The sequence below is a fragment of the Vulpes vulpes genome, chromosome 15 (genome assembly GCF_048418805.1).
Source record: "Vulpes vulpes isolate BD-2025 chromosome 15, VulVul3, whole genome shotgun sequence".
Taxonomy (NCBI): domain Eukaryota; kingdom Metazoa; phylum Chordata; class Mammalia; order Carnivora; family Canidae; genus Vulpes; species Vulpes vulpes.
In genome coordinates, this window is record NC_132794.1 from 40,626,546 (window position 1) to 40,652,268 (window position 25,723).

Genomic DNA, 25,723 nt, shown 5'->3' on the forward strand with positions numbered 1-25,723 from the left:
TCATAAGGAAAGAGGAAAACACGGGGAAGAAGTCCATATGCTGATGGAGACAGAGTTGGGAATGATGCCGTTATAAGCCAACAACTGCCAGAGCCAATAGCAGCTAGGAAGAGGCCAGGAAGGTTCCTTCCTGGAGCCTGCAGAGAGAGCATGAGCCTGCAATGCCTTGATTTTGGTCCTTCTAGCCCCTAGAACTGAGAGACTATATTTCTGTTGTTTTAAGCCACCCAGATTCTTGTTATAAATTTAATTTTTTAAATGTAAATTTAAATACTTAACATATAGTGCATTACTAGTTTCAGAGACAGAGGTCAGTGATTCATCAGTCTTAAATCACACCCAGTGCTCATCCCATGATCCCATCATGTGCCCTCCTTAGTGCCCATCACCCAGTTACCCCAGCCCCCTCCAGTGACCAGTTTGTTTCCTATGGTTAAGAGTCCTATGGTTTGTCTTCCTCTCTGATTTTGTTTTGTTTTTCCCTCCCTTTCTCTACGCTCCTCTTTTTCTCAACTCATATGATAATTGTCTCTCTGATTTATTTTGCTTGGCAAGATTTCTTTCTTTTCTTTTCTTTTCTTTTTTCTTTTCTTTCTTTCTTTCTTTCTTTCTTTCTTTCTTTCTTTCTTTCTTTCTTTTTTATGTAAGCCATGCAGATTCTGATACTGCATCATAGCAACCTTAGGAAAAGGATACAAATTTCTTTTTAAGAGAGGTCCATTCAACTGAATTGAGCTAACCAGGGTTAGCTTAAGTGGAAAAAAAATAACAAGTAATAAAATAGTATCACCAGGGCAGCCCCCGTGGCACAGCGGTTTAGCGCTGCCTGCAGCCCAGGGCGTGATCCTGGAGACCCTGGATCGAGTCCCATGTCGGGCTCTCTGTACGATGCCTGCTTCTCCCTCTGCCTGTGTCTCTGCCCCTCTCTCTCTCTGTCTCTATGAATAAATAAATAAAATCTTTTTAAAAAAAATAGTATCACCAAAGCTGCAAATTAAATTCCAAACTTGCACCAAAAGTTTTATTTCATTTCCTAATTGCTTATGATTGGTTCTCTTAATGAAGTGATTTTTACAAATTAATTACAAAAGAAGGACATTCATCATATAAAATGGAAAATTCAGTTAAGTAAAAAAAAGATAACAAATCATACCATACAAAAAAAATTTTTCCCCATGGGTATTTTGATTTAGACTTTTCCAGACTTTTTAAATTTATATTTAGACTTAGCATACTGTTTTATGGCATGCTGTTTCATGAAAAGACTATGGTTTTTGTTTAAAATTTATTTATTTATTTATTTGAGAGAGACAGCAAGCATGAGTGGAGGGAGGGGCAGAGGGAGAGAATCTCAAGCAGACTCCCCACAAACACAGAGCCCTGGGGCTCAATCCTGAGACCTCAAGAGCATGACCTGAGCCCAAACCAGACACTTAACCACCTGAGCCACCCAGGGGCCCCTCTGTACATCTTTCTTTTAGAGATTTACAATTAATGTTAGTATTTAAAGACTGTACTACAGTAAATAAATATTTGCTTAATATTTGTTTGATCCAAAGTTACCGAATGTGAAGGATTACCAAATGTAAGGAAGCCTTTTTTTTTTTTTCCTTTTTCTTTCTTTTTTCAATCTACTAACATAGAACTGATATTGGGAAGAACATACCCCAAATCAGGGGTAGGACCTTGAACCAGTTCAGGTTCAGTCACTTTTGTCACTGCAAGAGTGGTTTCACCTTTGTGTCCAGCTCTGACAAGTGCATTTCAGTCCTGTGATTTCTTGAGGCTGGAGATCTGCTTTGCTCTTTCAAGTCTCCTTTCCATGGACATTATCCTGCTTCTCATAATTGCTGTCCTGCCCATTTCATTGCCTTCCTGCCTGCCACCCTGCCCTTGGCCTCCTCTCCACGAGGCCTGTTTGTAATGAGTCCCCTTAGTGTACACTCTAAGCAAATGCACAGTTAGGTTAGCGTTGCACATGGCCATGGGTCTCAGATGCCATGGAGTGAGTACCAGTCCATCAGTGAGTCTGTCTTCCACCACTGGCCCTCCGCCAGTGGTGTGATTCCAGCACTCTGCTTTCGAAAGGCAGCACTCAAGCATACATACTGTGCTCTCTCGGAAAAATCACTGAATCAGTGAAGTTGGGAGGGAGGGATATTTTTCAGAGAGAGACACAATCATTGCACTGGGTAGTTTTACGTAGTTACCCTATTTCCCAGCATCCCCTGAGAGAAGAAGATCCCCTCTTATTTCCACTGTGCAGTTAAGGTAAAAATGGAGTAGAAAGGCCTGGAAGCAGCGACCCAGGCTCCTGACAGATGAGCTAGTGCTCTTTCCACTCCAACATCCTGCTCCTCCCACCTTCTACTTGACGGCCGCGTACCTAATTGCAGGAAACCACTTGGAGAAGCAGGGAAATAGTGTCTCGGAATTCAGATTCGCAAATCTATACATAATGAATATGGTCACCTACTCTCTGTTGAGGTGCAACAGTGCATCAGAAACTGTCTTAATAGGAGGATCCCCTGCCAATCAACACTCCCCACCACTCAGCCTCCACCCCCCCAAATAAAGAAACCCACCCCTGCTGCTTCTGCCTCAGTACCATGGTGGTGGTTGAAATAACCATGAATCTGGTAAACTACGAATGAGATTTGTTCATTTCCAGCACTACCACCTTATCTGAAATACTCCCCAATGCCGTTCCTTCCTTCTATAGTCCACATCAGGAAGGTGGGGAAGGGAGGAGCAGAAAAGAAAGGATGGACTTCCCACTTGGACTGCCAGAGTCAAGTGCCTGGAATTTCCCAAAGGCCCTGAGGCTGAGCAGTGGATACGGAATAGGCCTTTTATTTAGGTCTTTTCAAGCACTGTCCTTCATCAGGCCTGGCATCAGTCCACATTGATGAGGACACACACCATAGTAAAAGCTACGGTTCCTCGAACCTCTGGTCCAAACCACAACACCTGCATACTTAGTGTTCTTGCCACCAATCCTCCCAGAGTGATTCTTTTAAAGTACTGACTTAGGGGTTCCCTGGGTGGCGCAGCGGTTTGGCGCCTGCCTTTGGCCCAGGGCACAATCCTGGAGACCCGGGATCGAGTCCCACGTCGGGCTCCCGGTGCGTGGAGCCTGCTTCTCTCTGCCTGTGTCTCTGCCCCTCTCTCTCTCTCTGTGTGACTATCATAAATAAATAAAAATTAAAAATAAAAAAATAAAAAATAAAGTACTGACTTAACTTCATCACTTCCTCTTCAATGCCTGTGCCTTTTTTTTAACCGCCATTTTTATTATGTGCATTTATATTAATTGGCATGGACTGACTTATGTAATAAGTTATAAAAAAAAAAAAGCAGTTACAGGGGCACCTGGGTGGCTCAGCTGGTGAAGCGTCTGCCTTCAGCGCAGGTCATGGTCTCAGGGTCCTGGGATCGAGTCGCACGTCAGGCTCCCTGCTCAGCGGGGAGCCTGCTTCTCCCTCTGCCCCTGCCCCTGCTCGTGCCAGGTTCAGATCTTCACCATGACCCACCCCACCCCGACCCCCCAGCGCTCCAGCTAGAAGAACACAGAAGACTTTGCATGGCTGTTCTTCTTGTAGGGGCCTTTATGCTCAGGATTGCTCTATGCGCCATCCCTGAAGGACATCCACACCCTAAGTAAGGCAGATGGGGTCGGGGCAGGAGGGCTAACTTAGCTGCCTGTTCATTCAGATGCAGGGACTAATAGGTATTCAGAAAGAAGGAATGAGGGAATGACCAGAGGAATAAATTCCCTTGGAGACCGCTCACGGTGAGGGCTCGCAGTGAACACCTTTCCATGCCGAGGGACTGGTGCCGGGATAACAAAAATATGTATGGGCTGCCTTTTTTTTAAATTTATTTTTTAAAGTAATCTCTACACCCAGCGTGGGACTTGAACCCACAAACCCGAAATCAAGAGTTGCGTGCTCCACCAATTGAGCCAGCCAGCCACCCCTCTTTTTTTTATTTTTATTTTTATCTATAAAAGAAAAAAGTTGATTGAGTCCCAAGGGAAAGATTTAAAAATCAACTTTGGTTGACTAAAAAGTATTGATGAAGAAAACTGGCCTGCAGTCTCATCACTAAAATGGTATATATTTCAAACATAGCAATAGGAAGGCAAATTTCTTTATTTTCACCTTAAATTATGTTGATACTCGGCAGCCCCATGAGGTCTGTGAGCCAGAAGTGCTCATCACTGGCACAACCTCAGAACCTGAGTCTGGGGACAAACTGCCTGAGAGGCTGGGCCCTAGGAAGCTCTAGAAATGAGAATATCGGGATTCTCCTCTGGCCTCGGACAATCTGAGGCCGTTTCAGCTGAGATCTTCCTATGCTAACAGCAGATTCCTATGAGTCCTAGGACTCTGTTACTTGTCTTCTCTCATCAACCAGCCTCCCTTGAGATAAAGTACTATGTCTTACACTCTTTCTGTCCTCTTCTGAAACAGGCCCCACACGATGCCTTTTGTGGGTCATCAGGAAATTCCTGTTTATGATGAGAGTGATGAAGAAATAGCTTGAGAGAAAGTGACTTCACCCATGTTCATTGATTTTTTATTTTCTTTAAAATAGCACACCTATTAGTAGAAGTCATGCTCAAGGCATGTTCTGTGTTGCACACCCCTAGAACCCAGGGTTCCTGTTCCCTTCCCTCACTCGCCCTGCTGGAGTCTGTTGACAGCCTCACCTGCTGCAGGTGTGGCCCCAAACGTAGGCATGTGCCTGCTTGTGCTTGACTCACAAAGACATCATTTATGCAAAATGCACCTTCAAGGATTTCTCCTATCTACCTAAAGCCATGGCCCACATTTTTATCATTTCTTAATTTTTGGCACTAAGTGGGTAAGGACCTAGTTACTAGGGAAGAAAAATACATTGTTGTTGTTTAAATCATCTAATGACATCTTAGTTCTGATTGGTTTGTCTAGCAGGCCCCCCATTGCTCTGAAATCCCACAGCATTTGGGATATACCTTTTGTCATTGCTCCCACTATGTGTATTGGAACCATCTCTTTTCCTGTTTGTCCTCCGGGCTCTCTGGAGCAGCTGGTATGACGTCAGTCTGGCACATGGTAGGCCCTCAAAAATATTCTTGAACCAAACATAAGCATTCCTTAGGCAAGCCCCGAGGAGTTTCAGGAAACAAGAGCCTAAAAACGTGAGTCAAGGAAGGCGGTACTTGCAGTGAGGACATATCTCATCAAATGCACCACTTGATTGGCTTTTTTTTTTTTTTTTACTTGATTGGCTTTTGCAAGGGGTGAGAGGCCCAGCAAAAGACAGCCTTGCTCCTGCCACAATTTTGTTCACCTGGACCAGTGGCTTACCTTTGAAGATGGGTACACTCTGTTCCTACTACGATGAAGAGAATTTTCCTCAGTGATGAAAAGCAGGTAAGGGACAGACCCAGCCCCGACCTCACCTTCTAGTGTGTCCCATACCAAAGAGCCTCAGCTTGCTTCCTGGGGCTAGGGGTTGCATCATACATATTTCTTGTGTTCTTCAGTCTAACACAGAGCCTGACACATAGTAGGAACTGGAACAGAGCAGTTCACAGTGATACTGTGCTTGCCATGGGCCCACGCAGTCCTCTGGGCATTTTATATGTGTGAGTTCATTTAGGCCTCATACCTACGAGGCAGATGCTATTATAGTGCCCCCTTCACAGATGGGCGACCCGAAGCACCGGGCATCTACGGGACTTGCCCAAGGTCACACAGACCCAGGGGCCACGCTTTTAAACCCTTTGCCTGAGTGCACGTAAACGGCAGCGAATGAACAAAAGTCTGGGGCAGCCCGGGTGGCGCAGCGGTTTAGCGCCGCCTGCAGCCTGGGGCGTGATCCTGGAGACTCGGGGTGGAGTCCCACGTCGGGCTCCCTGCATGGAGCCTGCTTCTCCCTCTGCCTCTCTTTCGTTCTCTCTGAATAAATAAATAAATCTTTAAAAAACAAAGCAAAAAAATGTCTCCCTTCCGCATCCGTTTGTAGCAGACCCTTCCTGCCCAGGACATCACTGAGTCACGGTCTCCACCTTCGGTCCCCGCCCCGGCGCAGGGCTACCGTGCGCGCCCGCGGCCGCCAGGGGGCACTGTGGCCACGGGCCTCGCCCCTCCCCCCGGGGCCTGGGAGCAGGAGGGGGAGGAGCCGGCGGTGGGCGGGGCCGGCCGGAGCCCCGCCCCGCCCGGAGAGCTATCCCGGCGGGCTGCGCGCGCGGCGGCGTTTGAATGGCTCGGGCTGGAGCTCGGCCGGGCCGCGAGGGACGCTCCGGGCGGCGGTGCGGTCGGGGCTGCCGGGCCGGGGGCGCCGCGGTACCATGAGGCGCGGTAAGGCAGGGCCGGGCCCCCCGCGAGCCCGGTGCCCGCAGCTGCCCCGCCCAGGCCGGGACGCGCCCTGGGCCCGCCTGCAGGCCCCGCGACGGCCTCCGCTCGGCGGGACGGGGCAGCCGGGCGGGGGCGGCGGGGGGGGGCGGGGGCGCCGGGGTCCGGGCCGGGAGAGGCGAGGGCGCGACCCGCTGTCACTCGGTCACCTGCGGGGCGGGGCGGGCGGGCGCTTCCGCGGCGACCTGCTCCGCGGCGGTTCTCCCGGGCCGGGCCGGGCCGGGCCTCGCCGCTTCCTGCTGTCCGGGCGGCCCCGCCGGCCGCGACCCTGGAGGCCGCGCTGCGTCCGAGGAGTCCTGTGGCAGCTCCTGGGCCCCCGCCAGCCCGCAGGCCGGCTTACACGTGGGGGGCACAGTCCCCGCGCGCCCCTTGAAGACAGACGTGCCCGTGTCGGTTTCTTTACAGACGGCAAGAGAAAAGTAGCAGAAATCAGTTGTGTGCTGACAGCTTAGGACTCGCAAAAATCCCGAGAAACTAGAGCCCCGGTAGCGTGGACTTGTGCGGTCCATTCTGGTGTTGTGTTCGCTCCTCTGAACCTGCTTCACACTTGGCTCGCGACTTCACACACCGAAGCTTGTCCGTGGCCAGCAGCTGGCACCGTGACGACGTCTTGGCCCTGGGATGTGCGAAGCGCCGCCTGAGAGCTGTGCTTTAGGACGGGTGCTACTCTGATCCCCCTCCACCCCTTTTTTTTGAGTTTTTTATTTATTTACTTATGATAGAGAGAGAGAGAGAGAGAGGCAGAGACACAGGCGGAGGGAGAAGCAGGCTCCATGCAGGGAGCCCGACGTGGGACTCGATCCCAGGACCCCAGGATCACACCCCGGGCTGCAGGCATCACTAAACCACTGCGCCACCGGGGCTGCCCTATTTTTTATTTTTTAAAGATTTTATTTATTTATTCATGAGAGACATACAGAGAGACAGGCAGAGGCAGAGACAGTCAGAGGGAAAAGCAGGCCCCCTGCAGGGAGCCCGATGCAGAAATCCGGAAATCCCAGGACTCCAGGATCATGCCCTGGGCCAAAAGGCAGGCACCAAACCGCTGAGCCACCCAGGCGTCCCTATAGCAGAGCATTTAAATTTCATTCATCAGTTATCAAGCTTCTGCTTGTCTCTTTGCCCAGCAGGGTTAGGTGCAGATTTATACAAAAGAAACGTGCCAGGGCGACGAACCTCGATTTGGGATGTGAGACCAACAACAGCGACGTAAAATCTGTTTAGTGCAGAGGGTGTGCGATGAACCGAACTGGGCTGAGGGGTGATGCTTCTGCAAAGAGTCAGCAAGTAAAGGATAGATGCGGGGCATTGAAGAGAAGCGTGAATGAGGAATTTTAGTGAGGAAACTGTGTTCGAGAACCTGGAAGTGAGAATGAAATGACTTTTCTAGGGAACAGTGAAACTGATCTATTTGGGAAGTTCCTTTTGAGGAAAATGAGATTATGTGGGCAGGACTGAGAATAAGGAGAATTGTGTGAGACACATATAGCAAAGAAGTTTAGGTTTGACATACGTGTATATACACAGATGATTTTGGAAGTTTTAAAACTTTTAAGTCAGTGACTGTCATCTGGGGACAATTTTTGTCCCTCAGGGGACCTTTGGCAGTGTCATAACTGGGATCGGGAGAGGAGCTACTAGTATCTCGTGAGTAGAAGCCGGGAATGCTGCTGCTGAACGTCTTGCAATAGGACCACCCCTCTGTAGGAAATAGTTAGACCCCATATGTCGGTGGTGCTGAGTTTGAGAAACCATGCTGGGAGGTGGTTGCTTGTGTGGCCAGCCTCTACTACCACGTGCTGTATGTAAGGGTGAGCGACGAACGTTAGGGGTGATGAATGTTAAGCAGCAGTTCAGCTGGGAGAAGCTGACTCCGAGACCTCAAGGAGGAGGCTGGTGTTAGAGTCCTGGGAGCGGGGAGGCTGTAGGGAAATAGGATGAGGGTAATGAGAATGACAGGTAGTAGTAAAATGAGATGATTTAAATAACATTTTTTTCTGAGTTGGAAAATGTTATCTTCACTGAAAATAATTCATGTTCACTGTAGGAAATTTTGGAAACAGGGATCCCAAGGTGGCTCAGTGGTTTGGTGCCTGCCTTTGTCCTGGGGTGTGATCCTGGAGTCCCGGGATCGAGTCCCACATCAGGCTCCTGGTGTGGAGCCTGCTTCTCCCTCTGCCTGTGTCTCTGCCTCTCTCTCTCTCTCTCTCTCTTTCTGTGTGTCTTTCATGAATAAATAAATAAAATCTTTAAAAAAAAAAAAAAAAAGGAAATACAGAGATTGTGGGGGAAAAAAATTAAAAGAACTTATAGCCCCCACCCTCACCCCCAAGCAGAAAGAACGGTGTTAACATTTTCATGTGGTGGTTTTTTTCAAATCTTTTTTTTATGCTGATAATTATTTTCCTTTCTATAAAACTAGGATTACACGTTTTTCTCCCTGTGGGTTTTTATTATTTTGCCTTTTTCTTTTTTTTAGACTCAGCGTGTTATGAGTATTTCCCATTTCTTGAAAAATGCTCTTTTTACCATCACAGTCTTTGTTTTGTGTGTTCTTTTGTAATTGGGAATTTCGCTTATATTCAAATGAGACATTTTGAAGGAAGAATAGAATTTGATGACTGAATAACTATAGAAAACAACAGGGGTAAAAGTCTGTGGTATCTTCAAGGTTTTAAACCTTGGAAGCTAAAAGAATGGTAGAGCTACTGAAATAAATTGGAAGTCTCCGTAATTTTTTTGAGGGGGAGGTTTCTCATAATAATTTTCATCTCTGTGCCCTCACAGAGACCTATAGTGAGATTTTAATGAGGACCCTTGCTACCTGTCAGCTTACATTCTTCCTAAAACTCTAAAATTAATCTTTTTTTGGTTTCCTTTTATTTTTTCTTTTGTACAAAGCTTATTTTTCAGTTCTTAGCAATTCTTCCTTTTTCCTCCTCCTCTTCTTCTTTTTTTTTTTTTTTTTTTTTTTAAAGATTTATTTATTTATTCATGAGAGAGAGAGGCAGAGACACAGGCAGAGAGAGAAGCAGGCTCCTCGCAGGGAGCCTGATGTGGGACTCAATCCCTGGCCCAGAGGTCACGCCATGAGCGGAGGGCAGACACTCAACCACTGAGCCACCCAGGTGTCCCCCTTTTTCCTCTTCTTGAAAAGTTTTTGAAAATACAGTTTCTATTAGGATACTAAATAAGGCTCTGGCGGTTGTTCATGTATCTGAAAGATTAAAGGACTAGTTTGGGTTTTTCGAATGTATAGATTGGTATAGTTTATAAGCAAGAGATGATTATAACTTTTCTGTAGGAAGAGGAATTATCTTTAATAATGCTTGCCTGGTGCCTTGTAACATCACAATATTATATAACATCACAATATAACATATAACATCACAATATTGCATTATCAGTCATCATACTCATGACCTATATCAGTTAATTTGGTGCTTTCTGGAAAATGTATTTAGGAAAGTAATTTAAAAAAAAATAACCATAAACCTTTTACAAATGGTACCTTTAGTGGAACATACACTTTCAACTTAGATAAGATACAGTTTGACTTTGCTGGATTCAAATGCTGTGTTAACTACTTCATGCTCATGTCCAAGTACCTTCTCTAATATGCATTCATTGTGGAGAAGTTTTTTATTTCCTGTCTTTGTTCTTGGGACATGATGAGGGTGGAGGTGGGAGAAGGAGTCTTCTGAAAGATACCCCAGTTTGCTTCTCTTATAACCACGTCTCTTTCAGTTTTGCACACTGTTTGGTGTGTGAAACTCTTTTTACCTTGAACAGTCATCCAGGAACTGCTCACTTATGTATGAATCATGAATGCCCTGTCTACCATCTCTTCTTCTCCCTAGTATAATCTTAGAACAGGCAACCTGGTGTTACATGGAAAGGCACTAACACTGGGTGTCACAGTTTTAGGCTTTCCTCTCCTCCTGGTGACTGAGTGTTTAATCTCATTTGTAAATCGAAATTATCCCCAAGGTCCTTTCCAGCTCTAAAAGTCTGTGAATCTGTGACGTATTTGCTTTTCAAGGGTAATGACCTCTGGTGAGACTATTAGTTTTTCACCTCTTAGAGTGCATTAATCATGTGCTGTCTTCCAAAGGCATTTGTAAAAGCTACTCCCATATAATTGGGGGAGAAATTTTAGAATGGAATTTAAGTGCCACTAGCATATAAACTCCAGGAGGGCAGGGATGGTTGTGTTGTTCGCTCATGTTTTCTCACTGCCAAGAATGGTAATTAGCCTGTAACATGTAATTAATATTTGTTGAATGAAAGGAATGGTTTGTTGTTAAGGAAAGACAAGCTTGTTGGAGTACTGCACAGATGCTCTGAGTATCTGGAAAGAACTCAGAATACAAACCAACTCGATTACAACCCAGTCATTCCTAGAATATAAAAATACCTCCAAGTGATAGTAAAGCATCTGTTGTTCACTTGGTTGCCTTTCAAAACTCTTTAGTAATTACTGCCCTGATTGCCCCTCATACTGAGAGTACAGATTTGTCCATTATCAGATCTTACTTTAGTGCCACCTTGACTTTTGAGTGTGCCTTTTACTCTTATTTGCAAAGCCTTAGGCCCTGTTTATTTCCTATGCCAATTAATACCATCATTAACAGTGTATTTGCTGTTGTAGCCAAAGTAAATCATATAGATTGATTAAAATTTGGCCTTTTATCTCTGGAGGATTCGTGGCACAGCTGTGGGAAACTAGTACTCCTGGCATTCCTTTTCTGGTTATCCTATTTCTACAACTACCATGTAAAATAATCTTCAAGAATAGTTTTTTTTTTTTTTAAGATTTTATTTATTCATGAGAGATACACACACACACACACACACACACACACACACGCAGAGAGAGAGAGGTACAGACCCAGGCAGAGGGAGAAGCAGGCTCCATGCAGGGAGCCTGACGTGGGAATTGATCCCAGGTCTCCAGGATCACACCCTGGGCTGAAGGCGGCTCTAAACCGCTGAGCCACCCGGGCTGCCCAAGAATAGTTTTAAAAAAAAATTTTTTTAAGTTTACTTAAGTTATCTCTACACCCAGTGTAAGGCTCGAACTCAGGACCCTGAGATCAAGGTCCCGAGTCAGTCCTTTACTGACTGAGCCAGCCAGGCGCCCCAAGAATAGTTTTGAATCATATGATTCCTATACAAACCTTCTCAGTAACTGTATTTTGTCTATAAAATTAAAGTCGAGGTTCCTGACCTGGTCTCCAGGACTTCTGCATTTTATCCAGTCTACTTTTCCTAGTCTATTTCCTCCATAATGACCTGAACTCAGTAACTATTTAATTATTGAGTAGTTGGTGTAGATAATAAAAGGCACAGTTTTTCTCACCTGTTTCCAGGTAAGGAAAGGCCAGTAGGTATGCTTGCATAGGGCGGCATTCATTATTTGGGGAATATTTACTGAAAAATAGCATCAGGGACAAGAGTTCATGAACTCCACATAAACAATTTTTTCTCTTCTTGTTGGCAGACCTGTTTGGAAACGAAGTAATGATCAGAAGGAAATTACTTATGTGTACTTAATGGCATCGTTTGACTACTTAGTGAGCCCTACTACATTATTATGTGCCCACAACATTGTTTGGATGCTTTATCAGTCTGGATGGCCTATGTTATTTTATAGTAACAACCCCCAAGTCTCAGTGGCTTCAAATAACAAAGGTCTATTTCTCCTTGATTCGTCCTACATGTGAGTTATCTGGGGGCTCTGCTCAGTGTTATTCTTGCTGAGGAATGTGGGCAGATGGAACCTTAATCTCTGTCTTGTTGCTAGTTGCCACAATAGAGGGATGGTAATAGGAGTGAATCACACAAAGTGGCTCTCAAAGGCCTCTGTTTATATTTCATTGGCAAGAGTAAGTCACTGACCATACCCAACTTCAAGATGATGGGCAAGCATAACTCTATCATGTGTCTGAAAGGAGAATTGGAATATCATGGCACAGTTTTAATGTTTACCACAGTTAAGGCACTCTCCCACTGACAATTTTGAATATTTTGTGACTCCTCACTCCCAGCTGACCATTATCTTTCATGATTGACATAGTCTTTCTTTAGATAGGTTCCTTTGATCATCAGCTGTTTATTAAGTACTCACTATGTGCCAAGCACTATTCTAGATACAATGAGCATGATTCCTGCTGTCATGGAGCTCACAGTCTAGTGGGAGGACATGAACAATGAGCAAACAAGCTAATTTCAGATAGTGATCATTGCCGTGGTGGGGGAAAAATACAAGGTACTGGTATAGAGAATGAAGGTGAGGTTGGGATCATTCTTGATGGGGTGGTCAGGGAAATCCTCTTGGGTGAGTAACATTTGAGCTGAGAGGTAGTAGCCCTGAGAGTATATGGGAGGAATATTTTAAGCAAAAGGAATGGTTTGGCTACAAGATGAAATGAACCTGCCATGTTTAAGGACAGAAGACCAGTGTGGCTAGAGGAATTAGGAGGAAACTGATATAATCCAAGAGAGAAATGATGGTAGTTGGTTGGGTCTAGGATGGTGGTAACAAAAATTGAGAGAAATGAGTAGTTTGGAAATATGTTGAAACCGCATAGTCAATGGGTTGGAGACGGAATTTATGAAAAGAGAAACTAAGAATGCATCCTTTGGGGCTTTCAGCCACTGGGAGGATAATGTTTCTATTTACTGAACTAGGAACAATTGTGAGGATCAGATTTGAGAGGGTGGATATTAAGGGTTCTGTTTTCAATATGTGAAGTTCAAGAATTGTTGACTGGAACTGACATCCACATGGAGCTACTCAGAGGCAGTTGGAGATATGATGTGATTCCTGTGCTGGAGAAGGATGTTCCCTAAGAGAAGGGGACGTTTTCAAATGTCAGCATACATTCTGATTTCAGCTCAGGGGACATAGTGATAACAAACCACTGAAATGGATGGGGATATGCAATGATCCTTGCAGATGTTGGTGTGTAGGAGAGTATAGGAAGGATTAGGAACCATTGTTATTGGGATGCTTAGGTGGCTCAGCAGTGGAGCATCTGCCTTTGGGCTCAGGGCATGATCCTGGAGTCCCCGGATCAAGTCCCATGTTGGGCTCCCCGCAGGGAGCCTGTTTCTCCCTCTGCCTGTGTGTCTGCCTCTCTCTCTGTGTCTCTCATGAATAAATAAAATCTTAAGAAAAAAAAAAAGAACCATTGTTATAAAAGGATGCTAGATTAAAAAGATAAAAATCATTTTTTGCTGATTTGTTTAATTCTCAAAGGGCAATCTACCCTTTTTACTTTGAAGTTGTTAGGGTATATACTTCATCCTGTTGACTTCAAAGTTAGGCACAAGTGTTATAGATTGGTAACCTTAGTCCAGATCATGAAGATAGAACATTAAGATTAGTTTATATTCGCTTACCTTTTTTTTTCTTTTTGAGCTGTATATCTTATTGGAATATCCTTTTATACATAAAGTCTGTCTATATGGAATGCATCAGAAATACCTTTAGTAGGGATGCCTGAATGGCTCAGCGATTGAGCATCTGCCTTCGGCTCAGGGCATGATCCTGTGGTCCCAGGATCGAGCCCCACATCAGGCTCCCCATGGGGAGCCGACTTCTCCCTCTACCTGTGTCTCTGCCTCTCTCTGTGTTTCTCATGCATTAATAAATAAAATCTTAAAAAACAAAACAAATACCTTTAGTAGCTAAACAAGGGGTCAGAAAGGATCTTTAAGGTGACGTTTAATATATGTATATGTTTATATACATTTCTGAGTTTAAGAAGACAATAAGAAAGGATTATTTTTCCTCCTTATGAATATTTCCAGAAAAATGCTGGAATATTCTAACAGGGAGATTAAGAGATAGACACCAAAACATGATAAGATAATCATCACTTGGATTTAGAAACCCTAAGTCTTCCTAAACATTCAAGTGTTTGGGATCCCTGGGTGGCGCAGCGGTTTGGCGCCTGCCTTTGGCCCAGGGCACGATCCTGGAGACCCGGGATCGAGTCCCACGTCGGGCTCCCGGTGCATGGACCCTGCTTCTCTCTCTGCCTGTGTCTCTGCCTCTCTCTCTCTCTCTCTCTCTCTGTGTGTGACTATCATAAATAAGTAAAAATTAAAAAAAATTCAAGTGTTTATGTAGCTATTTAAGAAGAAACATATTAATACTGTCAATATGTTTTATTATTTTTTTAAAAAAATATTTTGTCATGTTTTTATTTAAATTTCAGTTAACATACAATTTAATATTAGTTACAAGTGTAAAATTTAGTGATTCATCACTGACATACAGCACCCAGTGCTCAGTCACAAATGCTCTCTTTGATACCCATCACCCATTTAACCCCCCCCATCCAGCCCTCCCCCTCCCCTGTTCATCTCCCCTCCAACAACCCTCAGCTTGTTCTCTATAGTTAAGAGTCTGTCATGGGAGGAAAATAAGGATTTTATTTTTAAGTAATGTCTGTCTTCAACTTGGGGCTCAAACTCACAACCCTAAGCTCAAGAGTCACACACTCTACCAACTGAGCCAGCCAGGCACCCACTACCAATACATTTTAATTTAGTTAAAAAATAATACATGCATTTGATACAAAATTCAGAAAGTCCAAAAGGGAAAAGTCTCCCTCTCACCTCATCTCCCAGCCATAGCACATATCCTCTCTCTAGAAGTGACTTTTGTCTCCAGTTTCTTGTTTAACCTTTCAGAGATATTCAGTGAATATACAGGCAAGCCCTGCACACTTTCTAGTGTAAGGTGTTAAAAAAAAATTAAGTCTGTAGGTCCACAATTACTGGTAAAGTGATGATAAGCAGCCACCTAGTTCTCAGAATTTAGCTAACTTCTTTTTCTCATTAATACCAGTTCCGTAATGTAGTATACTCTGGGGACTTAACTCTTAAAAATAAGGAAGAGATGGTGGGAATGGTAATTCCCATATAACACCAATTTTTAAATTACCATTTCAGGGTAACTTAGCCATAAGAGAGTTAGAATTCAGTTTGGTCGGGCAGCCCCAGTGGCGCAGCGGTTTAGCGCCGCCTACAGCCCGGGGTGTGATCCTAGGACCAGGATCAAGTCCCGCGCTGGGCTCCCTGCATGGAGCCTGCTTCTCCCTCTGCCTGTGTCTCTGCCTCTCTCTCTGTGTCTCTATGAATAAATAAATAAAATCTTAAAAAAAAATCAGTTTGGTCTAATTGAAATGTCTTATCTTGTACCCATTAAATCTCCAAAAATCTGTATTTTCATGCTTGATCTGCTTTCCTGAATTTGACATTATTTCTCAAACCAGCTTTCCATACATGGTGGACTGAATTAATAGAAGATGATGTGATGAATCATCAGCAAATAAAAAGCTCTTGTGGTTTATTCCAGGTACTAGGGGCTTTGAGTTGTTCTGAACACGGAATCAGAGTAAGGGTACTTAGTTTTATGATTTGAGTAGTAATATCAGGTTCTTGGTAAATCCATTTCCTCAGGAGTAAACCTAGCAAGTGCAGTAGACATCCAGGTAACTTGATGGGACACCAGTTCCCTGGAGGGTGCATGAATAAGCACTGCTTATATTTGTTCCTTCATTTTCTTCTCCATTGTTATTCATCTCCTGCCAATCAATCCATGCCCCATGTAACTGAGACATTCTTTCAAAATGTTAATCCTCAATCAGATTTGAATCTAAAAAGGATTAAAAGGCTCCAAACAACTCAAAAGAATGTATCATTTTTCTGCCAGTATACTAGCATTTCATATTGTTTCTAAACAGCACATTAACATGCCATTCACGTTGTCACTTTTTGAGTACAAGTGTTTGCAGTCTTTGTAAACTGCCTCCCCTTTGTCCAAATACACCTAAGTGTCACCTTTAGGAAATCATGGAATCATTTTTTAAATCTGGCTTGATAGTAAAGTATTTTTTAAAAGAATTTATTTATTCATGAGAAACAGAGACACAGACTGAGGGAGAAACAGGCTCCCTACAGGGAGTCCGACGTGAGACTCGATCCCAGGGCCCTGGGATCATGACCTGAGCCAAAGGCAGATAGATGTTCAACCACTGAGCCACCCAGGTGTCTCTAAAATATGTATTTTTTAGTCCTTGTGATAAGTTGTAACTGCTCTACACTAGGTCACATGATCTGCTCAGCCCAACATTTGTTTTGATCATCATTGTAATAATTATAAAAATAAATTTAACACGTTGATTAAAATTTAGTGAAACCTTCATTGAGAACACTGGGTGAGTCCTACTGGACTAGAAGCTGTTGTTACTCTGTAAAATGACTCTTTAAATATCTTTGTTAAGCCACTTTCTTCTATGTCATAATTTAACTCAAGGAGCAATTTTCCCCCCTAAACTATCTGATAAATTATTGGAGATATTGCCACACTTAACGTATTGTATTCCAATGGCTTCTCTTGTGTTTCTCCCACTATAAATGAGTTATTTTACAATGGAAAAGTTGGGAGATTTAAGGGTATGAGCAGAAATGAGGCAGGAAACTACTAGTTGCCATGATGTAGCTGTATATAACACCAGAATTCTATACTGAAGTGATTTAGGTCACTATATTTTATAATTTTATAATTCTTTTGTGTTTCTCTACATAACTTAAGAATTTATGTGTTTCGAGGCATAAGAAACTTTATCATTTCCTGTTATGTATTATGCTAAAAAGAAACTTAATTCTTTTATTTAAAATGTAAATTTGGGGCAGCCCAGGTGGCTCAGCAGTTTAATGCCACCTTCAGCCCAGGGCCTGATCCTGGAGGCCTGGGATTGAGTCCTGCATCAGTCTCCCTGCATGGGGCCTGCTTCTCCCTCTGCCTGTGTCTCTGCCTCTCTCTCTCTCTCTCTCTCTCTCTCTCTGTGTGTGTGTGTGTGTGTGTGTGTCTCATGAATAAGTAAATAAAATCTTTTTTTAAAAAAATAAATTAGGGATCCCTGGGTGGCGCAGCGGTTTGGCTCCTGCCTTTGGCCCAGGGCGCGATCCTGGAGACCCGGGATCGAATCCCACATCGGGCTCCCGGTGCATGGAGCCTGCTTCTTCCTCCACCTGTGTCTCTGCCTCTCTCTCTCTCTCTGTGACTATCATAAAAAAAATTAATTAATTAATTAAAAAATAAATAAAGTGTAATTTTTTTTTTACTGTAGCAAAGTGACACAGAAAAATAAACTGAATATGATGATTTAACTGTAGAAAAATAAACAGGAAAAAGGGATTCAACTGTGATACCACTCTGGAAAGAACTTTTGTCCTTTCAGTCTCTTTTTAAAATTTTTTCCTGTGCTACGTGTACACATACACGGAAATACATAACACATATAGGAAACTGATATTAAAATTTGCTGACACTGCAAAACTGTACCTATTTCTTGCACCAAAGGCACCTTGCTTCATCAGTGAAGTTTACATATAGCTTAACAATAGCTAACATTTACAGTGATTAACCATTTGCCAGACACTGTAGCAAATGGATTATTTTTTTTTTTTAATTTTTATTTATTTATGATAGTCACACAGAGAGCAAGAGAGAGGCAGAGACACAGGCAGAGGGAGAAGCAGGCTCCATGCACCGGGAGCCTGACGTGGGATTCGATCCTGGGTCTCCAGGATCGCGCCCTGGGCCAAAGGCAGGTGCCAAACCGCTGCGCCACCCAGGGATCCCGCAAATGGATTATTTTATTTAATTCTCACAAGACTATTCTGAAAACAGGTTAAGTAATTTGCCTGTGGTCACCTAACTATTAAGCGGTTAAAGCAGGACTCAAACCAGGGAGTCTGACTCTAGGACTTGTGTTGTTGCCCTGTTACAACATAGAGCCTCATCCTTTCAGTTGAATCACCTAAGAAAAGTACAACTTATATTACTACTTTCAGGTGCAGACTAAAACATGGTCTTGTTCGTCGTCAAGTTTCCAAAGGTGCAAACTCATACCACAGAGCCTTCTGTCATCAGGGGTGCCAGTAGTGCTCATAGTCCATTTCTGTCGGCAGAGCTTGGATTGGACGGCAGCTGTCCCTCTGCCGCTTGCCAGCCTTTTGTTGTTTCCCAGTGCAGTGGAGGCAGCAGTTTCAAACAGGAGTTGAAAGCATTGTTTTTATGAAAACTAATCGGAATACTTTAGATAGACCAGATGAAGGCAAATGACTCAAATGCTTCATACCAACTTGGATGGAGGTTACAAAGCTAAAGATAAGTGAAGTCAAACCATAACGGTTTAGAGTTTTGTACTGATACTGCTTGGTGACTGTCATTAGTTCTTGGGCCACTTGAAAGAAACCCAAAGTAGAAATCATAAATGATGGATATGCATTATTTTAAGGTACATGTGTACATCTCTCTCTGTTTTAAGTGAATCCTCATTTTAAATGATTTTTTGACAAAAAAGCCACCATTCCCAGTCACATTAAGAAAGGGCTTCTATCATATATTTGAAGAGCTCTATGATCATATTCTTTGACCCAGTCATGTGCTTATCTAGGGGAAATAATCAATTTTGTACAAATATGTATATCCATCAAAGTATTTTCTGACATAGCAAAAATAAAAATAACATTCATATACAATAGTATATATTCATTTAAATAATTTTCAAAAAGACTTTTTAATATACTTTTTAAAAGATTTTACAGAAGAGAAAGCCAGAGACAGAGCATGAGCAGTGGGGAGGGGCAGAGGTAGAGGGAGACTCCATGCTGAGCAGGGAACCTGATGCGGGCTTGGTCCCAGGACCCTGGGATCAAGCCCTGAGCCACTCACGCACCCAAGATGTTTTAATATGTAGGAAAACATAATGTTAATGATAAAACACAGCCTATAAAACTAAACTGCATGAGAGGAGAAGCACTGAATTGTATGGGTGGTTGAATTTCTAGTGACTTTTTGTTTTAATATGACTTACTTTTAAGTATGAAAGTAATATGAATTACTTTTAAGTAATATTAATATGAATGGCAAAATTTGAGGGCATCTGGGGGGCTCAGCGGGTAAGCGTCTGCCTTTGGCTCAGGTCATGATCTGGGGTCCTGGGATCGAGTCCCACATCGGGCTCCCTGCAGGGAGCCTGCTTCTCCCTCTGACTGCATCTCTGCCTCTCTCTCTCATGAATAAATGAATTTTTTTTTAAAAAAGGCAATTTTTTGTATAAAAGGAGCATAAAGTTAAAAATGTTTTTCTATTCCCCAGCTGTGTGGTTCACCGCTGTGGAAGCATTCAGTGTGTGTTAGGATACTCTAACATGAGAGAGTTTTTAACCACGTTTATTTCCGATTTTTTTCCCTTTTTTTTTTTTTTGCAACATGCTTCCTTCTGCCCCCAAATCCAGGGATGTGGAGTTAGAGAGGAAGCAACAGGACATAGATTTCCTGTGCCCACATCCGATTCTCTCTCTTTCTCCCTCCCTAACTTTCACATAACTCTTGCTGACTGCATCTACAGTCCTTGAGAGGAATACTACCTCCAGCCCAAGGAGCAAGGACATGCCATTTAAACTATATCATTGCAGGACATTGGTATATATATTTTTATATAGCCCACAAATAAACTTTGCTCACTGAAGTAATCTAGTATCTGATCTGTCTTTTTAACTTATGGAAATTTTAATTTATTTTTATTATTTTTAAAGATTTTATTGATTCATTTTGAGAGAGAGAGCATAAGTGAGGCAGAGAGAGAGGGGACGCAAGCTGCCTAATGGATGTCTGGCTCCATCTCAGGACCCCTGGACCGTGACCCAAGCTGAAGGCAGACACCCAACTAACTGAGCCATCCAGGTGCCCAGACTTATGGAAATTTTTAATCATGTGGAAAAACAGGGTCGCCTGGGTGGCTCAGCAGTTGAGCGTCTGCCTTAAGCTCAAATGATGATCCCACGTCCCGGGATCGAGTCCCTAATCAGGCTCCCTGTAGGAAGCCTGCTTCTCCTTCTGCCTGTGTCTCTGCCTCTCCCTGTGTGTGTCTCATGAATAAATAAACAAAATCTTTAAAAAAAAAATCATGGAAAAACAGAGGATGGTATATTAAACATCTCAGTTACTCAGCTTCAGTCATAATCAGCATTTCTTGTTTCATTGATTTTTCCCCTACTTGGTGCAAATCCCAAAAATAATCTGTTTTCATCTGTATTATATATGTATATGTATCTGTAAAAGACTCTTTAAAAGAAAACAAAAATATCGTAATAATACCATTCAACTAGAAATAATTAACAGTGATTAATAATAATTCCTTACTCTCATACACTGCTGATGGAAATGTAAAATAGTACAACTTATCAAAATTTGGCAGTTTTCTTAAAAAGGTAAACATATACCTATCACCATCCCACTCCTAGGTATTTACCAAAGAGGAATGAAAGTACCTGTTCATGCTAAGACTCATACAGGACTATTCATAGCAGCTTTATTAGTAATAGCTACAACTGGAAACAACCCAAATGTCCATCAGCAGATGAATGGATAAGCAAATACTCACACAATAGAATACTGCTCTGCAATTAAAAAAAAAAGGGGCTTGATACATGTAACAACATGGTTGATTCCCAAATTAGTAATGTTGAGTAAAAGAAACCATACCCCCCCTCCAAAAAAAGAGTATATAGTATATGATTCTATTTATATGAAATAGTAGAAAATGCAACCTAATCTATAGTGACAGCACATCAACTGGTTGGGGAGAAATTATAAAGTGACACTGGAAATTTTTGAAGATGAGGGATATACTGACTGTGATAATGGTTTAATGGGTGTGTATGCCTAAATACACTTTATGTACAGTTTATTTTTTGTTAGTTATACTTTAAGTTGTAAAGAGTTCCTTAATATCATTTATCCAGTCAATATTCAAATTTCCCTAATTATTATACTTAAAAAAAAAAGTTTTATTTATTTGACAGTGAGTAAGAGAATACAAGCAGTGGGGAAAGGCCGAGGCAGAGGCAGAAGTGGGCGCCCTGCTATGTGGGGCTCCATCCCAGGACCCTGGGATCTTGACCCAAGTTGAAGGCAGTTGCTTAAGTGACTGAGCCCCCCAGGAGACCCTAATTATTATACATTTTAACAGTTTTTAAAATATAGGATATTAAGCAATGTCCACACATCGTATTCAGTTAATGCAGTGTCTTTTAGTATGTAGCTTCCTCTTTATTTTTCTTTCTTGCCAAGTATTTGTTGAGGAAACGGAGTTTTGTGTCCCAAAGAACTTGTTTTCTTGATTTTTCTGATTACATCTCCATGGTAGTGCTTAATAGGTTCCTTTCTGACTTCTATTTTGTATTAAATTTTTTAAAATTTAAATTTCCATTAGCCAATGTATAGTACATCCTCAGTTTCAGATGTTCAGTAATTCATCAGTTGTGTAGACTGGTAGTTGGTAACAGGCAGTTGAAGTTTGCTGATGTTCAGGCTAGATTTTTTGGCAAGGATATGTAATAGTGTTGTGGAGTCTTCCTGTTGTATCACATCGGAAGGCATATAGCATCTGAATCTCATTTGTGATGCTAACGTTAGGAAGAGTTCCCCCCTCAGCTTTGTATCTGTTTTGGTTTTGTATTCATGCTCAAACTGAACAACTATTTCTGGGGAACTGAAAATACAGAAATAAGGAATGCTCCAGATTCTGATTTTCAGGTGCCTAAGAGTTGTTACTGTGGTTGCTTAAATAGAGAGCATGCTTTTCTTTTTTATAGTAACTCTTTGTCTTCAGGACTCAGCTCTGGTATGACACAAGATGTATTTCCAGATATTTCACTGCCCCTCAAATTAGATTCACTGCTGCTGCTTTTTTAGCAACCTGTACTATCTATTCCTCTTAGTACAAATCTGTTCCTCTTTTATAGCCCGTACTGTTTTATATTTATTCACTTTCTTACTTTCTTGTCATCCCCCTCCCTCCCCTAGGCCATGAGCTTCTTGAGAAATAAGATATGTACTACTTATTCATCCCTTGATACATAGTAGGTGCTCAGTAAATGCATGTTGAATTGACTACATGTGCTTTCTTTCCTTTAATCATTTAAAAAATGAACTTTAAAATACTAGTCCTTTGGGATCCTTTGGGATCCCTGGGTGGCTCTGCAGTTTAGTGCCTGCCTTCGGCCGAGGGCATGATTTATTTTAGTTTTTAAGGATTATTTATTTATTTATTATTTATTTATTTATTTATTTATTCATGAGAGACAGAGACAGAGAGAGAGAGAGGCAGAGACACAGAGGGAGAAGCAGGCTCCATGCAGGGAGCCCAACGTGGGACTCGATCCCAGGACTCCAAGATCACGCCCTGGGCCGAAGGCAGGCGCTAAACTGCTGAGGCACCCAGGGATCCCCTGCACCCCAGTTTTTTAAAGTCAGGTTGTTGAGGTCTTACTGACAAGAGTTTTGACATACACAGAGTTGTATGTATAGTCACTACCACCTTCAAGAAATAAAACATGCGGGATCCCTGGGTGGCGCAGCGGTTTAGCGCCTGCCTTTGGCCCAGGGCGCGATCCTGGAGACCCGGGATCGAATCCCACGTCGGGCTCCCGGTGCATGGAGCCTGCTTCTCCCTCTGCCTATGTCTCTGTCTCTCTCTCTCTCTGTGACTATCATAAATAAATAAAAATTAAAAAAAAAAAAGAAAGAAAATATGCTTCACTACAAAAAGTTCCCTCATAGCCCTTTACATCTTCTTTTCCTTCCTAGGGATTCTGGCAACCATTGCTGTTTTTCTTTCCCTATAAATTTACCTTTTCTAGAATATCATAAAAATGAAGTTATATAGTATATAGCATTTGGAGTCTTACTTCTCATTAGCATAATGAGATTGAGACATATTTGTTGTTGTCATATGTATTAATAACTCCTTTTTATTGCTGAGTAGTTGGTAATTTTTATAGGAAAGTGAACTTTTTAACTGAGGTGGGGTGACCACATATTCCAATTTGCTTGGTATAAACCTGGTTTATGCCTGTTCACCCAGCACAATTTTTTTAAAAATATTTTATTTATTCATGAGAAAGAGAGAGAGAGAGAGGCGCAGAGACACAGGGAGAGGGAGAAGGAAGCTCCATGCAGGGAGCCTGACATGGGACTCGATCCCAGGACACCAGATCACACCCTGGGCTGAAGGCGGCGCTAAACTGCTGAGCCACCCAGGCTGCCCGCAGCACAATTTTTAATACTGCTTCCTTTCATTCTCAATCCTGATTTGGATGATTAATTTTATTTATATATGCGCACTTGCATATATATATATATGTTTACTTGCTTGCTCTGCAGTGTTGTCAGATTTGTTTTCCAAAATACCAAAATTGTATGTATATATATTTTATATAAATACTGTGAGTGATAATAGCAGTAATAACTTACAGATAAGCTTATTTTGATCTTCATAGCATCCCCATTTTGTACTTGAAAAAACAGATTAAAAAAAAGAATAAATTACCTACCAAAAATCATGAACTAGAAAGTGATAAAACCTGCATCATCTCTATGCACATTCACCCTTAATCTCATATTACTTGGGGTGCAATGTGTTGGGTAAGAGCAGAGGCAGTGGCAGCAGAAGGCCTGCGTCCCACGCCTGACTCTTACCACTTTTTTGCTGTTTGACTTTGGGCAAATTATGTCATCTTTGTGTGCCTCTGCTTCACCATCTATTAAAAGGGCATGATGGGATGTCTAAATGCCCATGGCTAAGTTTTTGCTAAAGGCTACCTATTAATTTTTCATGATATTGTTATTTCATTAACAGCATTGCAGTGGAACTTCTCTCCATCAACAAAAACTTACCCCCCACCCAAAAAAATAGTTGGGGTACATTTTGCTCTTGTCTCCTTCTAATTAAAAAAATTATATTAATCTTTAATAATATAGTATCCAATTATGAAGTCCTTCAACATTTAGATAGTGTAGTCTTTGGTGTAGTAAATCAGTTCCACAAACTGTGTTCCTAGAAACATCTGCATCTTTCAAATTTTATATGTATCTGTCAAAATTTTAAAAAGTAGGATAGTGGCCAATTTGGGGAAGCAGAGCAAAATAAAATTAGGCCTCTCAGAGCCTTACTAATGTATTTAATTAATTTCCAAGAAGTAATTTAATATGCAGCATATCCAATTTTTTGTGAATAGAGTAAAACATCTATTAATCTATGTGAATACTCCGAACATAATTCAGGAAATCCTGTAGTAAGAGGTAGGTAACTATTAGAGATTTGGGGATTTTGTCATGAACACTGTAGGTTAAAGAATGATTCCTAGAGACCAGGAAAGACTGGTGACAGGAAAATCAAATAATTCTTACAATAATTTGGGCTTGAAGTGATGGGGCTAGAGTTCCAAATGCAGCACCTTGAACCACTTGGCCATCTTGACTGCTAGTAGGGCTAGCGTTTTGACAGTGGGTGGATTAAAAGGTCAGAACGGATCCATGCAACATTTTAAAGAAAGATTCAAGAAGACTTAGTGATCAGTTGGAGGGAAGGAGAGAGAAGTCAGAATAACTCCTGGGTTTTTAGTTGAGAGAAGTTTGATGCCAGCAATTTAAAATGTGGTAGGTAGGAAGGGCTGTTAGTTGGTCTGACGTTGGAAGAGATTGAAGAGGTTTATTTTAGGTGTGTTGACTTGGACCTACCAGTGCCAGATCAGGAGGAGAGATTGGGTCTGGAGAAATAGCTGAAGCCTTGAGAGCATGCTTTTTCAATTTTAGTGTAGAAATGAGAGTTGTTGAAGGAAAAGGAACCAAAAAGGGAGTAAGGGAACAAAGAAAGTCAAGATACTGTAGTACTATGGTCTGTGAATAAGTTTGCACGCATGTGTGTGTGTGTGTGTGTGTTGGGGGTGTAGTGAAGTGATGAAAAAGCTAAATGGTGATGAAGAATGAGCAATCTTTAGGGTTGGCTTAGCTGACCCTGCTGTGAGCAGCATCAGTGTTATAAAAGACTCCCTTACAGCTTCAAGTCACCTTGAAGATGCAGTTGTTTTTCAGATGGGAGGACAAAATAAAATCAAGGTTGTAAAGGGTTAAAGAGAAAATGGAAACTGAAAAGCACTCATTGTAGAAGTTTGGCAGGAAAGAGAATTAGAGAAAGAGTATAGGAGTTGGTAGAGGAAACCTGAGAATGTTTGAAAGCAGAAGGGGAGGAATCAGTTCAAACAGAGAAACTGAAGATATAGAAGGGGGGTGGGGGAGCTAAGTCCCAAATGAGGTGAGAAGGCACGAACTGAGATAATTTTCTCAGCTCTAGATAGAGCTGTCCTAATTTTGGAAAAGGTAAAATAGAGCCTTCCTATGAAATGTTACCTCTGCATGTTGGCATTTACACCTTTTTCACTTTTTTT

The 25,723-nt window shown here is 42.3% G+C and overlaps 1 protein-coding gene across 3 annotated transcripts in view; it reads left to right on the plus strand.

Annotated features, from left to right (window-relative positions):
• KATNBL1 (katanin regulatory subunit B1 like 1) overlaps positions 1 to 25,723 on the plus strand; it is a 56,439-nt gene that overhangs the window by 9,882 nt on the left and 20,834 nt on the right. The window contains exon 1 of one of the 3 annotated variants that reach the window (XM_072738187.1): positions 5,286 to 5,420. The exons of 1 other annotated variant lie outside the window; for it this stretch is intronic. The gene's annotated coding sequence lies outside the window, so the exon portion shown is untranslated. Of the gene's footprint in view, positions 1 to 5,285; positions 5,421 to 6,222; positions 6,351 to 25,723 lie in introns of those variants that run through there. One more of the 3 variants, XM_072738185.1, reaches the window with a different exon arrangement.